The sequence below is a fragment of the Chionomys nivalis genome, chromosome 5 (genome assembly GCF_950005125.1).
Source record: "Chionomys nivalis chromosome 5, mChiNiv1.1, whole genome shotgun sequence".
Lineage (NCBI taxonomy): Eukaryota > Metazoa > Chordata > Mammalia > Rodentia > Cricetidae > Chionomys > Chionomys nivalis.
Genome location: NC_080090.1, coordinates 103,057,657 through 103,076,076, shown reverse-complemented (window position 1 = coordinate 103,076,076; position 18,420 = coordinate 103,057,657).

Genomic DNA, 18,420 nt, shown 5'->3' with positions numbered 1-18,420 from the left:
TATGAGAAATGTCCATTTTTTATTTAGGCACTTATTGTTATGAATTTGCCTCCTAGAACTGTTTCAATTGTGTTAAATATGTTTAGGCATGGTGTGCATTCATTCTCATTCTATTGTATAAGGTCTTTAATTTTTGTTTTGACTAATTTTTTAACCCAGTAGAGAACTGTTTAGTTTCCATAACTTTGTATGTATACTATTGTTTTTGTTGTTACTGATATCCAATTTTAATCCATGATAATCTAATAGGATGGAAAGTATTACATCAGTTTTCTTATATCTATCAAAAGCAATCTACACACTCAGTGCAATCCTCATCCAATTCTAACATAATTCTTTGTGGAACTTGAAAGGACAATTCTCAGCTATATATGGAAAAACAAAAACAAAAACAAAAAGGCAAGATAGCTAAAACCATCATGAACAATAAAAGAACTGCTGTATGTTTCGCTGTTCCCAATTGCAAGTTGTACTACAGAGGTACAGTAATAAAACTTCATGGAATTCTTATCAATGGAATTGAATCAAAATCCCAGACATAAATCCACACACCCTTGGAAACCTGATTTTTTTAAAATAAAGAATTCAGAAATATACACTGGAAAAATGACAACACCTTCAAAAATGGTTCTGAGCAAACTGAGGGTCTGCATGTTGAAAAATGAAAGAGATCTATGCATGCAACATTGCACAAAACTTAACTTTAAAGTGAACAAAGACCTCAACATAAAACCAGATACACTGAACCTGAGAGATAAAAAGCTAGATAATAACCTTGAACTCAATAGCACAGGAGAAGACTTTCTGAACAGAACACCATTAAGTACAGACACTAAAATCAACAATTAATAAACAGGACCTCATGAAACTGAAAGCTTCTATAAGGCAAAGAACACTATCAACCAAATAGAGTGTTAGCCTACAAAATGCCAAAATATTTTATACCAACTCCATATCTGAAAGAGGAGAAATATCCAAAATATATAAAGAACTTAAACTAAAAATCACAACAAAAATATAATAAAATAAATAACCCAATTAAAAATGGGATACAAATTCATGGAGAGAACTCTCAATAGTGGAAATTCAAGTGGCTGAGAAAAAGAATAAATATTCAACATCTTTAGACACCATGGAAATGCAAATAAAAATTACTTTGAGATTTCATCTTATACCTGTCAGAACGGTTAAGTTCAATAACAATTGCCAGACCATGCTTGAGAAGATGTAAAAAAAGGGCACATTCACCCATTGCTCGTGAGAGTGAAAACTTCCATAGTCACTATAGAAATAAATATAGATAATTGATAATTGATCTATGTCAACATCCAGCTATACCAGTTTTTGGCTTATTCCCAAAGGACAGTTCATTCTAACACAAAGACACTTTATCAACCATGTTCATTGCTACTCTATTCACCATACTCCAAAATTGGAATTAACCTGGATGTCCCTGAACAGAAAAATGGATAGAAACTATGAGGCACATTTACACCATTGAATATTACTCAACTATTTTAAAAAGATATTTAAATTTCAGGCAAAAGGGTGGAAGTAGCAAAAAATCATCTTGAGTGAGGTAACACAGATCTAGAAAATTAAATATAGTATGTTTTCACTTATATGTGGATATTAACTATAATATTAAATGATAACCAAGCCACAATCCATGAACCCAGAAACTTTGTGTGTAGAGGAATAGACTAGAGATGTGGTTTCATTAGTCCTCCTGTCGGTTTTTATGACAATACCAGGTTGTTTACAGTACTGTAGTCTTAAGTGGAGTTTAAAGCCAAACACAATGGACCATTTAGAAGAGAAAGTGGGACATACACCTGAATACATTCGCACAGGAGACCACTTCCTAAATATAACCCCAGTAACACAGACACTGAGAGAAACAATTAATAAATGGGAACTCCTTAAACTAAAAAGCTTCTGTAAAACAAAAGACATAGTAAGATAAATGGCAGCCTTCAGAATGGATAAAGATCTTCACCAACCCCATATCAGACAGAGAACTGATTTCCAAAATATACAAACAACACAAAGAATTAGTCATCAAATGAACAAATAATCCAATTAAAAATGGAGTATAGACCTAAACAAAGAACTCTCAACAGAATCTAAAATGTCTGAAAGACACTTAAGGAAATGCTCAACATCCTTAACCATCAGAGAAATGCAAATCAAAACAACTCTGAGATTCCATTTTACACCTGTCATAGTGGCTAAGATCAAAAACACTGATGATAACTTATGCCTGAGAGGATGTGGGGTAAAGGATCACTCATGCATTGCTGGTGGGTGTGCAAATTGGTATAGCCCTTTTTCACTATCAGTATGGTGATATCTCAGAAAATTAGGAAACAACCATCCTCAAGACCCAGAAATATTGTGGGATTCCCTTTTGTATGCTTTGAATACCACTGGTTAATAAAGAAACTGTCTTGGGCCTGACAGGACAGAATAGAGGTAGGTGGGGAAAACTAAGCTGAATTCTGAGAGAAAGAAGTCAGAGTCACGAGAAGCCATGTAGCTCTGTCAAAGACAGACACCAGAGGTAACCTTGCTGGTAAGCCACAGTCACATGAGATAAACAGATAAATAAAAATTGGTTAAATTAAGATGTAAGAAATAGCCAATAAGGAGCTAGAGCTAATAGGCCAAGCAGTGATTTAATTAATACAGTTTCTGTATGGTTATTTCAGGGATGAGCAGATGGTACCAAACAAGGGGCTTCAAACTACAGATTGGCGCTCCAATTTGTGGTAGCTAAATCAACATAAAACCTGAGGGTCTTGAAAAGGAATTCTAGACACTAAAAACTAAAGTTTAGCCACATTTGGGGGGATGGGTTCTGTTTGCTGACTGCAGCTCCTTTAAAAGAGGTCTTCCTGATTCAGCAGGAAGAGAAAGATAAAAGCTTAGTTTCAAAATGGCAGCATCCTGGCTCGCCAGGACAAATGGCTCTTTCTCTTTTGGGGAGTCTGGCTACAGAGCATTTAAATGGAGTTTATGAACAGTGTGCTACAACTTGTTTAATGACAACACAGACCTGCTGCTACCTGACACTGTATCAGGGGCAGAAAATGGATTTCAGAGGCATGTGTTTTAAAAATGGACATAGGCTTCAGAGAGAGAAGAAAAAGAGTAAAGAGACAGTAAATGTAATATAAAAGACCACAGACATTTATAGAGTAAAGGAGTAATAGAATAAGAAAAATAAGTCACGTAAAGATGGAATATAATATAAAAGACAAAAAAGAAAAAAAGATGGAATATACTCAGAGAGTATGGATTAAGTATATTATTGTGTTTTCTTTGAATTTTTGACTGTGAAGGAGCTAAATACAGAGAGACTTTTCACTGTATGGGCTGCTAAGCTAAACTAACATATATATTTTAAAGGTATCTTGATTTCCAAATTTGGGTCTAAGGATTCATTGCTTTGGAAAAGAGGTTCTTCTTTTGTTTCCACAGAAGATGAGAACCTGTGAACTTCTTCCAGAATAATGTGCTTTGATGGACCAAGACCACCTAAAAGATAACCATACACACCCTCAAAAATTACTTTGCCCAACAAAAATCAGGAAGCAGTGGAGAGAACTATGCCCAAATTTCCAAATATTGTTTATAAATTTTTGTTTACATTTAAAGAAGGATATGCTTTAGAGATGAATACTTTGCATCAGTATGGATCTTGGTTTATTGATACAAATTTAAGGTTAATTTTGTTATATATATTTGTTCTCTTGATTAAAGAATTGTTTTTGTGCACCTCATTTAAAAATATAATATATGAAAGAAATATACATTAATAGATAATCATCTATAATAGTCATGCTTGTAGTTATGTTAGGTTTTATAGATATATAAATATATGTATATATAGATATAAAGATATATTTCAGTTAGATAGGTATTCTACAAATCTTTCAGAGACCTTCAGAATATGGCATTTAAAAGGTTTTAATAACTTAGTACTTTTAATGCCATGAGACACATCTGCTACTGGCAGCACCAATTAATCGAGAGGATGATGCACACCAAAGAGGCTACTTATAGAGTTTGTTTGCCATTTGGACAAGAAACTACTCTTGCCTGAACTTCTTGATGTTATGTTATGTGAACTGGACATGCAGAACTCATTGAAAAATTACTACTGAAATTGCTTCAAGAAGGTGAGACAGTCCTTCAGGGTTCCTGATTTATGAAAATGTCTGCAAGACATTCTGCAGGACATAGAAGAAAGTAACTGACAAACTGCACAAATATAGCAGGAACTATCTTTGAAATTTCATGCTTCATGGAAAAGTATGCTAGATACTATGGGCCTGTGACTGTCCAGATAGCAAGATGTCTCTGTCAATTCTAGAGTTTTGGAAGTTGCTTACAATGCACTTCCTGTTTTTTTAGATAATATTATATTGTTCTGGAGTCTTTGATGGAGTTAAAAATTAAATAGTTATAGGTTTCCTTAGTTATAATGAAAGATAAAGTAGATATAAATATTGTAACTGCAATTCTTGCTTGATAACTATTTTGTAATATGTAATTTTACTATGTTCAAGTTAAGACCTTTCTTTTTATCTAGGCAGAAAAGAGGAGGTGATATGGGAATTTCCCTCTGTATGCTGTGAATACCAATGATTAATAAAGAAGCTATCTTGTACCTGACAAAGAAAAAATATAGGTAGGCAAAGAAAACTAAACTGAATTCTTGGAGAAAGAAGGCAGAGTCACAAGAAGGCATGTAGCTCTGCCAGAAACAGATGCCAGATGGAGCCACAGTCATGTGATGATATGCAAATTAATAAAAATGGGTTATACTAAGATGTAAGAGCCGGGCGATGGTGGCGCACGCCTTTAATCCCAGCACTCGGGAGGCAGAGGCAGGCGGATCTCTGTGAGTTCGAGACCAGCCTGGTCTACAGAGCTAGTTCCAGGACAGGCTCCAAAGCCACAGAGAAGAAACCCTGTCTCAAAAAACCAAAAAAAAAAAAAAAAAAAAAAGCTAGACAATAAGAAGCTACAGCTAATAGACCAAGCTGTGATTTGATTAATACAGTTTCTGTGAGGCTATTTCAGGGCTGAACAGCTGGGAAGAAACTAGCAGCCTCCAACAAAACAGCAATACCACTTTGGGGTGTATGCTCAAAGGATGCTCCATCGTACCATAAGGATATATGCTCAACTTTGTTCATAGCAGCATTTTTCTCAAAAGCTTGTTGCAGGGGAAGGCCCTTTTGTTCATCCCAGCCACTCAGCTAGCTTATCCCCAAAATAACCACACAGAAATTGTATTAATTAAATCACTGCTTGGCCCATTATCTCTAGTCTCTTATTGGCTAGCTCTCACATCTTGATTTAACCCATTTCTATTTATCTGTATATCACCACATGGCAGTGGCTTACCGGGAAAGATTCTAACTGACAACATCTATCTCAGGCAGAGAATTCATGGCTTCTCTCTCTCTCTGCCCTTCTTCCTTCCAACATTAAGTAATGTCTTCTCCACCTACCTAAGTTCTGCTCTATTAGGGCAAGGCAGTTTCTTTATTCATTAACCAATACAAGCAACCCACAGAGGGGACTCTCACATCACCTTCCCTTTTCTGTTTAAATAAAAAGGAAGGTTTTGAGTTTAACATAGTAAAGTTACATATAACAGGTATCAAGAAAGAATTACAGTTACAATATTCTATTTTCTTTATTTTTTATCATAACTAAGGAAAATTATAACTATATACTCTTCAACTCCATCAAAGACTCAAGAAGGATATAATATTGCCTAAACAAACAGGAAATACATTGTAAGCAACTTACAAAACTCTAGACATCTTGCTGCCTGGACAGTCACCCAAAGTTTTTCTGTACCATTGGGGCATCTATCTTCAGCCTACAGGCCCATAGTATCCAACAGTTTTTTTCATGAAGCAGGAAATTTCAAAGACTGTTCAGTCATTTTCTTCTGTATTCTGCAGAATATCTCACAGACTCTTTCATGTAGCAGGAACCACAAAGAATCATCTGACCTCTAGCCATATTCAGCAATAATTTCTCTGCAGGTCCTGCACATCCAGGCAAGAACAGATTTTTTTGCCCAAATGGCTAATCAACTCCATAAGGAGCATCTTCGATGCCCATCTTCCTCTTGAAGTAGATTGGTGCTGCCAGGAGCAGATGTGTCTCATTGTCATAAAAATTCCTAAATTCATAAGCATTGTAAATACCATATTCTGAAGTCTCTTAAAGATTTGAAGAATCCCTATACATCTAAAATACTTCACTGTATATCTAGAAAATATAACTAACATGACTACAAACTTGACTATTATAGATGATTATCTATTAACATATATTTTTAATTATACATCACATTTTTAAATGAAATACATAATCACAATACCTTAATCAAAAGCAGAAATATACATAAAACAAAACTGACCTTAAATTTGTATCATTAAACCAAGATCCACACCAATGCAAATTATTCATATGTATGTCATATCCCCCTTTAAATGTAAAAGAGCATTTATAAACAATATTTAGGAATATGGGCACAATTCTGTCCATACAGCATCCTGCTGACTGGGGGCACTGTTAATCAGGTCTTTCATGGTGTATCCTGTGTGCTAGGTTCATCTCAGTCAGCAGTTTGGTGAAGTAATTTTATGAAGGTGTTTATGGAAACCTTTCAGGAGGCCTTGGTCCATGAAACCATATTCTCCTGGAGGCAATCCACAGGTTCTCATCTTCTGTGAAAACAAAAGAAAAACCTCTTTTCCAAAACATCATATCCTTAGACCCAAATTCTGAAGTCAAGATATCTTTATAATATACATGTCAGTTTAGCTTCGCAGCCCATACAATAAAATGTCTCTCTCTACATAGCTCCTTCACAGTCAAAAAAATTCAAAGAAAACACAATAATATGCAGCATCCAGACTTTCTTTAAATTTTCCATTTTTACATGGCTTATTTTTCTTTACTCCTTTTAATATATGACTATCTCTACTCTGTCTCTTTAAAGACTTTACACTTTTTAAAGCATTAACTTTATTTTATGACAGTCTATATTCTTTTTTCCTCTCTTTCATGCCTAAGTATATTTATCCAACAATGTGATCCATTTAGAGGTCTTTTATGTATGAATCTGTCCAATTGTGAATCTCTAATTCTTTACTGTCCAGGAGCACTTCTTAAAATCCTAAGCACTTCTTAAAAACTTAAGCTGCATCGTTGCTCAGGTAATACGCAAGTGCTGGCTTGCCCCACCCAGGCCAACATGGAGGAGCTGCTCAGTGCTTCTGAGCAACTTGTGCCTCTAAGCCATGCACAGCACCCCAGTTCCCGGTACCCAGCAAGTCTAAGTTGGCATCAAACAAGATGCATGCAGCATGCTGCTACAAACCAAACTCAACTGCTCTGTAGCTGGACCTCCTACCTAAAAGAGTCAGAGGTCAAGCTGGCAGCCTGGCCTGGAAAGCTGGCATTTCAAAATTGCCACCCTTTTCCTCCTGTGGCTGCTGAGTCAGAAAAATCTCTCTGTGGCATGCAACCAGCAACCAGCAAAAAGCTGTGTTAAACTCTCTGTCTCTCTCTCTGTGTCTCTCTGTATCTCTGTCTCTCTCTGTCTCTCTCTGTCTGTCTGTCTGTCTGTCTCTCTCTCTCTCTCTCTCTCTCTATATATATATATATATATATATATATATATTGCAGAATTTCTTTTTAAGCACTCTCAAGTTTTACATGGAGTTAGTTGACCACTTTGGAGTGCTAATTGTTTCAGGGGAGGGCCCACTTGTTCATCCCTGCCACCCAGCTAGCTTAGCCCAGAAATAACCACAAAGAAATTATATTAATTAAATCACTACTTGGCCCATTATCTCTAGCCTCTTATTGGCTAACTATGACATCTTGATTTAACACATTTCTGATGGAGGAAAGGTACTGGTTAATTAATAAAGAAACTGCTTGGCCTGATAGGTTAGAATATAGGTGGGTGGAGTAAACAGAACAGAATGCTGGGAGGAAGAGGAAGTGAGCTCAGATGCCATAGCTCTGCTCTCTGGGGCAGATTTGATGAAGCAAGCCGCCAGGTCAGACATGCTGAATCTTTCCCAGTAAGACTGGTGCTACACAGATTATTAGAGATGGGTTATCAGGATATGAGAATTAGTCAGTAAGGGCTAGAGCTAATGGGCCAAGCAGTGTTTAAAAGAATACAGTTTGTGTGTTGTTATTTCGTGGCATAAGCTAGCCAGGCGGCTGGGAGCCGGGTGGCAGGAACAAGGCCCGCAGCTCCATCAACACATTTCTACTAATCTGTATATTCCCGCGTGGCAGTGGCTTACCAGGAAAGGTTCTAACCAGTGGTATCCATCTCAGGCAGAGGATTCATAGCTTCTCTCTCTCTACTCTTCGTACTCCCAGAATTCAATTCTGTCTTCTCTGCTACCTATCAGGGCAAGGAAGTTTCTTTATTCATTAACCAATTCAAGCAACACACAGAGGGAACTCCCACATCAATGCCAGAACCTGGCAAAGACACCACAAGGAAACCTATGGAACCAACTAATTTCAGCTCATTTGGGCTCACAGAGACTAAATAAACAACCAGAGAACTTGCAGGAAACTGACCTAAGACCTTATACATATGTTACAGATGTATAAATTGTTCTTTTTATGGGACTTATAACAGTGGAGCAGAGGCTGCCTCTGACTCTGTTACCCACTTTTGAAACCATTTCCTCCTACTGAATGCTATTGTCCAGCTTTAATATGTGAGGAGGTGCTTAGTCTTACTGCAACTTGATATCCCATGACTGGCTGATATATATTGGAGGCCTGCTTTTTTCTGAAAAGAAATGAGGAGCAGATGGCAGGGTTGGGAGTTGAGGGAAGGTTAGATTTGGGGATGGACTTGGAGAGAAGGATAGAGGGAGCAAGGAAGGAGGAACTGAGGGAGGGACAAAGGAAGAGAGTTATGGAGGAAGGGAGGGATGAAAGGAATTAGGGAATCTGTTATTGGTCTGGGAAAAATAATTAATATAAAAATAAAAATATATGTAGCTTGGTGTAAGAAAATTGTGATTAAAGAAATCAATGCAAACAATGATTAAAAGATACATTGAACATTGCAGTGGGGATAGCACACTGGCAGGAGTGGGAGGCAGCTGGTCTTGGTGCATGTATACTCAAGAAGCAGATATTTTAAGAATGCCAGTGCTAAGCTTACTTTCTTTTTATTCAATCTGAAACCAGAGCTCATGGAATATTGCCACCTATACTTACGATGGTGGGTCTTTCTTTCTCAGTTAAATCATACCTGAAAAACCTGCAGAGGTCTACCAAGTGATATGTTGCCATGGTGTTTCTAAATTCAGGCAAGTTGATGATGGAGTTTACCCATCACAGTAATACCTAGGAAAAAGAATCTATAGGATTTTATATATGTATATATATATGTATATATATATATTTAATTAATTAAAATAGGTATATCTGAACATCAACATGATTGAAAATTAACACAAAGTTTAAGAGAGAGTGGAAGAGGGTGGTGGAACACTACTAAAGTCTGAATAAAATTAATATCTAGGTGAGAAGCACATTTACATTAATTTATTCTCTAAAACAAAACGTGTATATGTGGCATATGTATATATGTTTATGTACATTCTATATCAACCTACAGTTTATAGGCACAGTATAAAAGAAACATTTGCCCATCAAACAGTATTTTAAATAAGTGATCACAATGTCTTATTTTCCTCGGCTAAATTAGTGAAGGAAAGGTGAAGTTGGTCATATGTATCTGTTTATGTATGTACTGTAAAGTTAGTCAGAATGGTGGGTATTTGAGATACATCAAATTCAACTTAAGATTCATCAAATGTTGTGAAAGTTAGAAATATACCTGAGCAATCAGTGTTGTAATTAATATAGTTTCCATGTGATTATTTAAGTCTGGATAACTGGGAAATGAAAGTACAGTTTCAGTTTATAAACATTATTTTTAATTATCTCTGTGCCTCCCTCTCTCTCTCTGTTATCTCACTATCTCTAGCTGTGTCTCTGTCTCTATCCCTCTCCTCATCCAATGCATGTGGATGTAGGTACACACATGACATGGCAAGCAGAATGCAAACTTGGGGGTTGATCTTTTACTCACACTTTGTTTGATAGGATCTCTTGTCTACTCATGAGTGCACAAAGCTTGAGAGCCATGATTTTCCAGAGATTTTGTTGTTTCCAATTCTCATTTTGCTACAGAAGCTCTGGGGTTTAGACTGGGTACATTTCTCTTTCCTACATGTTTACTGCACTCTGGGAATCTAAACTCAATTTTTCATGCTTATTCCAGCAAGCACTTTACCCACAGAATTAAGAGCATTTTTTTTTTAATATTTCAAAAGACACGTCAGAAAGCTGAATTTCTATTTGTTCAAAGAACACTTAAGATACCCTCTGGGAAGATTGTCTTAATGTGTACTTGGTCTTTCTCCTACACAAGACTACCCCAGATTAATTCTGGGTATATCTAGACTATAACCAGAATCAGGTGCTGAGATTTGGAGAAACTTTAAAAATAGAAACAGAAGTTGGACTCAAGAAGAGCTGTTGTGATGTGCCTTAGCACATTCAGTAAAAGGTGATTTCTCAAGTTTAGCAAACACATGTTGAAGGGCTGAATGTTCTACTTGTCTTGAAGACAGTGTACTGGGAAATTTATGACACTGAAGCTTAGTAACACTGAGGTCCCGTATGCAGAAGAAAACAGCCTTTTACGCCTGTTTCTGATGGTGGGGATGGACTATAGAAAGTCAAAAGGAAAAGAAATTAATGGTGAAGAAGAAACCCATGAATCAATAAATTCTGTACTAAAAATTCAAACCTTGTATTCTCCACTGACCAGACATCACTCAGATATTGAAAATAGTAATTGGAGACTTAATTCCCTATAGATAATTAAATATGAAACTTGAAAATGAAAGAGACTGGTATCTGGCATTGACTATGAGAGTTAAATATGAAATTAATTAAAACAAGAAAAAATGTATTCATCAACAAATTATACAAATTAAAATATGCAAAGTCCATTTGAATATAGCTGCAGTGATTTATTTTGAAAGACCTATAAGTAGGTAGCATTTCTAAGTAACAAGAAAGGCACAAGAGCTGAAGAGATGGATCAGTCAATAAGGTGTTTGCCATGCTAGCACGAGAACCTGAGCAACCCAAAGCCCATCTTGTCTCAAAAAATCAAAAATCTTAGAGAGTTAGTAGAAGAGTGATAAATTGATCTCTAGCCTCCACAATACACATATGTCCACATGAGCATGTGTATCCATACCCATGTGAATTCAAGCACCAGTGTGTACACAGACACTAGATACAAAGGCAGGAAAGGAGAAAGAAAAAACCCAACTAGCCAGTTGTGTCCTAAGTCAACCTATTAACACCTCCAGGCATCCTATCCAGTGTAGTGGAAATTAATATACTGTTATGAAAGAAAGGAATAGACATATGTGATCTGAAATACCAGACCAATGACAACATAAGCACCCAAGGCATGTTAATATCACTTAACTTTTCCTTGGAGGGCATTTTGTCAGTAGGCTGTAAGCTTCATGTTTCAAGATTGCATATTTAGGAGCACATATTGAAAGGAATTTGGAGTTCAAAATGGTTATTGAGAATTAAGTTCTGGGAAAAGTTTAGGAAGAAGATAATATTGTCTAAAATGCCAACCCACTGGTCAGTGGGGAAGTCTAGGGAATGGACCGCTCATTTAGTGTTGTCTTCATTAAGCCTCAATATGAGAGTCTTGACACAGTCTTTTCACCAGTTGCTAGATGATGGCAACCTTCAGAGTCATGAGGCTATAACTGAGGTAACCCTGACCAGCTGAGGGAAACCCTAAACCTGGTCGCTTTGGGGACTTATGCTATGTGAGACTGGCAGTAGATCTTCCTAGAATGGGAAGTGAGACTCTGAACTACTTTTCTGAACATATTGAACCAATACGTGTGGCCTTAATTACGTTGGCAATGAATGACAGCAATGACAAGTGAATTTGGTAGAGCAAATGTCACTGAATTCAAATAACTGTTGGTGGGCATAGCTATGCATCTGTGATTCAGAACACTGTAGGCACACCCAATGCATATTCTACATCTTTGACTCCACTCCCTCCCCAGTGCATAGCTGGCTCTGTAGCTAACACACATCTGACACTCAAAATGTTCTAGTTAGTTTAAAATTGACACATGCATGTTAATTAAATTTTCTAGATATTTATTAAAAATATTTCTGGAACTCATAAAAATGTTATTTAAATTTAAATTTTCCATTTCCCACATAGAAATCCTACAAATATCCATTCACAACAAATTCACCCTAAAAAACCTAGGGTTAGTTAGTCATTAAAAATATATCATCCAAAATTGACTAATTTGATATTTTTTTTATTCTTTTTTAATTAAAATTTCCAACTGCTCCCCGTTTCTCATTTCCCTCCCCCTCCTCCCACATATTGCCCCCTCCCCCTGCTCCCCTTCCCCTATCCCCACTCCACTTCTCCTCCCCCTAGTCCACTCCCCCTCCCTCTCGATACTGAAGAGCAGTCCAAATTCCCTGCTCTACAGGAAGACCAAGGTCCTCCCACTTCTATCTAGGTCCAGGAAGGTGAGCATCCAAACAGGATACGCTCCCACAAAGCCAGTTCATGTATTAGGATCGAAACCTAGTGCCATTGTCCTTGGCTTCTCATCAGCCTTCATTGTCCGCCTTGTTCAGAGAGTCCAGTTTCAACCCATGCTTATTCAGTCCCAGCCCAGCTGGCCTTGGAGAGCTCCCAATAGATCAGTTCCACTGTCACAGTGGGTGGGTGCACCCCTCGTGGTCCTGATTTCCTTGCTCATGTTCTCCCTCCTTCTGCTCCTCATTTGGACCTTAAGAGCTCAGATGGTTGATCCAAATTGGGTCTCTGTCTCTCTCTCGATCCATCGCCAGATGAAAGTTCCTGTGCCATTCTCCTTGGCCTCTCGTCGGCTCTCATTGTCCGCCACATTCAGAGAGTCCGGTTTTATCCCATGTTTTTTCAGTAGCAGTCCAGCTGGCCTTGGTGAGCTCCCAATAGATCGGCCCCCCTGTCTCAGTGGTTGGGTGCACCCCTCATGGTCCTGACTTCCTTGTTCATGTTCTCTCTCCTTCTGCTCCTCATTATAACCTTGTGAGCTCAGTCCGGTGCTCCAGTGTGGGTCTCTGTCTCTATCTCCATCCATCGCTAGATGAAGGTTCTATGGCGATATGCAAGATATTCATCAGTATTATTATAGGATAGGTTCATTTCAGGTTCCCTATCCTCAGGTGCACCAATGAACTAACTGGGGACATTGCCCTGGGCATCTGGTAGCCATTCCAGGTTCAAGTCTCTTGCCAACCCTTAGGTGGCTCCCTTAACTAAGGTATGAGTTTCCCTGCTCCCCAATCCAACCTTCCTTTAACCCCAATCACCCCGATTCCCCCAGTTCTCCTCATCCTCTCCTTCACACTTTTCTCTCCCCATCTCCCCTCATCCCCATCCCACCCCACCCCCCAAGATTCCAATTTTTTGCCCATCAATCTTGTCTATTTCCCATAGCTGGGAGGATATCTATATTTTTTTCCTTGGGTTTACCCTCTTGTTTAGCTTCTTTAGGATCACAAATTATAGACTCAGTGGCCCCTATCCATGGCTAGAAACCAATTATGAGTGAGTACATCCCATGATCTTCTTTTTGGGTCTGGGTTACCTCACTCAGGATCGTATTTTCTATTTCCATCCATTTGCATGCAAAATTCGAGAAGTCATTGTTTTTTACCTCAGAGTAGTACTCTAATGTATATATATTCCACACTTTCTTCATCCATTCTTCTATTGAAGGGCATCTAGGTTGCTTCCAGGTTCTGGCTATTACAAATAATGCTGCTATGAACATAGTTGGACAAATGCTTTTGTCATACGATAGGGCATCTCTTGGGTATATTCCCAAGAGTGGTATTGCTGGGTCTACGGGTAGGTTGATCCCAATTTTTCTGAGAAACCGCCACACTGATTTCCAAAGTGGTTGCACAAGTTTGCAGTCCCACCAGCAATGGATGAGGGTACCCCTTTCTCCACAACCTCTCCAGCAAAGGCTATCCTTGGTGTTTTTGGTTTTAGCCATTCTGACAGGTGTAAGATGATATCTCAAAGTTGTTTTGATCTAATTTGATATTTTTATAGTACAAAGAAAGAAGCCCGTGCATATACTTTCAAGATATGAGAAAATGTCTTCTTCAAAGAAAAAAAAGAGACAATTTCTGGCAATGGAAAAATGGCAATATAGACAAAATTTCTGACCTTAACTATCTAAATTACTGTGGACACTAACACAAGGAATTATTTCAAAGTGTTTTTGTTTTTTTGTTTTTTTTTTTTTGACTACTAATCAAGCCAATACCTGCAAAAAAATTCAGTCCAAGCAGGTCCTGGTTTAACATCTTATGTTTATAATGATGCATGGGACACTCTTATGAGAGATGGGCTGTTATCAAATAAGTTACGAGGTTTTATGGCTTCTTACCTCCTCAACTTTAATGTGGACATGCTCTTGGGTCATTTTTCTGTTTCTGTTCTCATGTTTACACTTACTTTCCCTTCTCATTGACATCAAAGCAGACAATACCATCACATCCCTTGATGGCTCTTTCAGAGCACCTGGAGTGCCAGACAGGCATCTCATAGCCAAAGTGGAAAGGGTAATTTATCCAGGTTGTTTGCAATAGAAGTACAAGCCAATGAAACACACCATTAATCTCTCCCTTCTAACACATGACTCATTCATTCATGACTTGTGCATTGATTCTGTTCTTGCAGGTTGCTAAGCAACCCCTACTGCCCTGTTACTATAGCTGCCTAAAGACTGGTTCTACTGTCTTAGATATCATTCATATAATTACAAACATAATAGGTTTCATTAAATAAAGTAGTTATGGTGTCTTATGTTTTGTGAAAGTTTTATTTATGGTTTTAATTTTGTATGTGGATTCAAGCTCACAGAACCTTTTAAAAACAGCAGCAATACAATGATTACCACTTTGATGTGTTTTCAACTGTGACCTGGAAATTTTCATCTTCAAAAAAGAACTATATTCTGAATTCCATTAGAGTGCTGCATCTAATTCCTGCCTATATCCTACATGCATGTGAGTAACATGAGAACCCTATAAAACTAGGAAATAAGAATTGACTTTAATCCATTTTCTCTTAAACAAGGTTGCCTCATCAAAAAACAAAACATTATTAGACAGGCTAATTCATATTACTGTTTCCACTTTTAACATCCAGCAGTTCTAATTCCAGATACAAGTTATTTATAACTTTCATATCAAAAATTTATATGCTATAATGCAAATATTGTATCTAGAGTGTTGGTCACTCAGTAACTTGGACAATAATACCATAAAGTAACTACCAATGTAGGTATGGTTACTTCATGTTACTTCATGGAAGCTCCTTGAGGAATATGAGTGGCCAGGCACCTCTCCTGAGGACCTACAACTGCCAGGTTCCACCCACAGAGCATTCTAACTACCCTGATATATGGAACTTGTGCCTGCCTTTCAGAGTGAAACAGCTAAGATGTGCATTTGAAATCCTATCAATCCCATACTGGAAAGCTTCACCCTGGAATGTTCTGCACCACCCCCAAAAGAAAAGCTATAGAAATCCTCTCTTTTGCTCTGTTCTCTGCTGCTTCTCACCTGAGAAGATTCAACCACCCTTCTGGTCTTTTGCCTCCCAATAAATCTCTTGTGTGAGTTTTGTTTCTGGTGTTACTTTATGGTATTCCTTCTTTCCTGATTGTCAGGATACCTTTTCATCTGAGCTATTGTTAATTCAATCTAACAAATCCCAGGTAAAGGAAAGTAACAGGCACAAGCTATTGTGAGAGAAATTCCCTGATGTTTTTTATTCAGCTAAGAGATTCTTGGCTTTGAGGGACTTGGCATTATTTTCTAACACACTGATGATAGGAATTACTCTGTTGTGTTAAATATGTGTGCTCTTTTATATATATGAAAGAGTTCAACTTCTTACTGGCATTTCTAATTCACATGCGCAAAGTAGTTGTTCCTTTTGCCCAGTTCATTCATTCTAGGATTAAAGATACAGAAAGGAGTATTTTGTTTACAAAATAAAGCAACACTTTAATGTCTACTATAAAGCATGTTTGTGTATATACATACATGCATACACAAACATACATGTATACATACACATGCATATTTATGTATATATACACACATAGGCACACATATACATCTATGTACACACATACATACATGTACATTTATGTATGTACACACACGCAAATAAAATTAGATACACATATACACACAAACAATTTTGAAGTTACTGCTGTACCTTTTAAAGAGACATCAACAGAACTGCAATCTAGAATCCACAATACCATATATCAACGAATCCAAAGCATTTAGCATGTAAAAACAACATGGCTCAACTATCATTAAATCATTTTCATACAGAAATTATTATCATACCACCATGTTATCACAAGGCAATTACTGATAGGGGGTGACACCTAAAAGAAAACCTTAAAAATGATTCCCTCAGATTGTGGGAGCTCATGGACTCTGGACGGACAGTTAAGTAGCCAGCATGGTACCAACCCAGGCCCTCTGCATTTGGGTGACAGTTTTGTAGCTTAGTCTTTTTTTTTTTAATTTATTTATTATGTATACAATATTCTGTCGGTGTGTATGCCTGAAGGCCAGAAGAGGGCGCCAGACCTCTTTACAGATGGTTGTGAGCCACCATGTGGTTGCTGGTAATTGAACTCAGGACCTTTGGAAGAGCAGGCAATGCTCTTAACCACTAAATTCAATATATTTCATTGAAGGGTTATCTTCAATTAATTGAAGGGAATGACTCAAAAAGTTCCTGAGACATTCTTGAGACCTAGGGACTGAAAGGAAGAATGAATCAAAGACAGAGGAAAGCCAGAGTATGGATAGAAAAGAGTTTGAAGTTTAGGTTCACAGGTTAATGGTTTGTTTTATTTTATAGACAAAGAAAGTTAATGGTTCATTTCATAGGCTGAGTATAAAGATCTCTGCATCACAAATAATCTTAAACTATTTCCCCAAGTTAAGACTGCAGGCATCTTTAATTACAATGTTTACTTGAGAAATGAGAAGAAAGCACCCCCCACACACACCAAAAAAAAAAAAATAACCAATGAGAACAGATCTGGAGAACTGTTTGGAAGCAATGATTAGGATTCATGTTGTAATCACCATGTGTTCATAGGGTTTCCAGATTCAGTGCTACGTTTGTATTAGAGTAATTCATGTGTAAAACAGTCCATTGTAATGTTTCATAAAGAATAAATAATGTCACTGGGTTTTAAAAAAAAAAGATTCCCTCAGCTAAATTAAAAGAATGACTACACACTTAGAATCTATTAACTGCTGTAGCTATTCAGGTTTAGTATTTAATGAGGGCCTTTGGAATCCAGGGGCATGGTCCTCTTCGGTGGTCAGATTGGACGACTGGATGCTACAGGAAGCAAAAAGCACTTAGGGTATCTGAAACTGAATGAGCTCTCTCACACAGTGCTATTTCAAACAAGTGTCTTTATTCTTTTGCCTCTACGTTAGTTTGCATGTCCTAATTTTAATTCTTCTTAGCTTCTTTTGCTCTTGCCAAAAAACTCCTATTTTTTTTTTTTACAGAATTCTTGAAGCAATGAAATAATTACAAGAGTTACCTCTCATTTGTCTAAAGCATATTCTTAGGATGAGTGATAAGGAGAACCATTTACCATGGAAGCACAAGAGTCTCAAGGTTTCAGGAGAAAGACTGTGACCATGGGTGGGGGGAGGGGCCCAGTGCCCAGTGACAAATTTTGAGGCATAGGTTTATTGATAGCAGATTTGGCAAGCGAAAACTTGGCATGATTTTTTAAGGGTGCTCTGTGTAGCAACCTTAGTTGGACACCTGTGACTCTGACCTTGTGCATAGCTATAAAGTTTTAAACTTATGATGTATTTACAAGATCCTTTAATCTAGTTTAAACTTGCTCTGAGGTAAAAGTAAGCTAACAGAGTGCAGTTAGTCTGAGCAAAAGGAACAAAGCAAGCTTTTAAGTGTCTACAGTCCTCATGGGAAAATAGAGATAGTGATAAAGTATGTTCTGGTATATTTTCTATTTATCAAAATTGCACAACCAAATTAAAAGTCATCTTTTGGCCCTCCACAGATTGAGATGTAAACATGAGATTACATATATACATCACATGAGATTATACAGTACAACATAGGTATTGGGGAGATAAAAAGATGACTTAGCAAATGTGAGC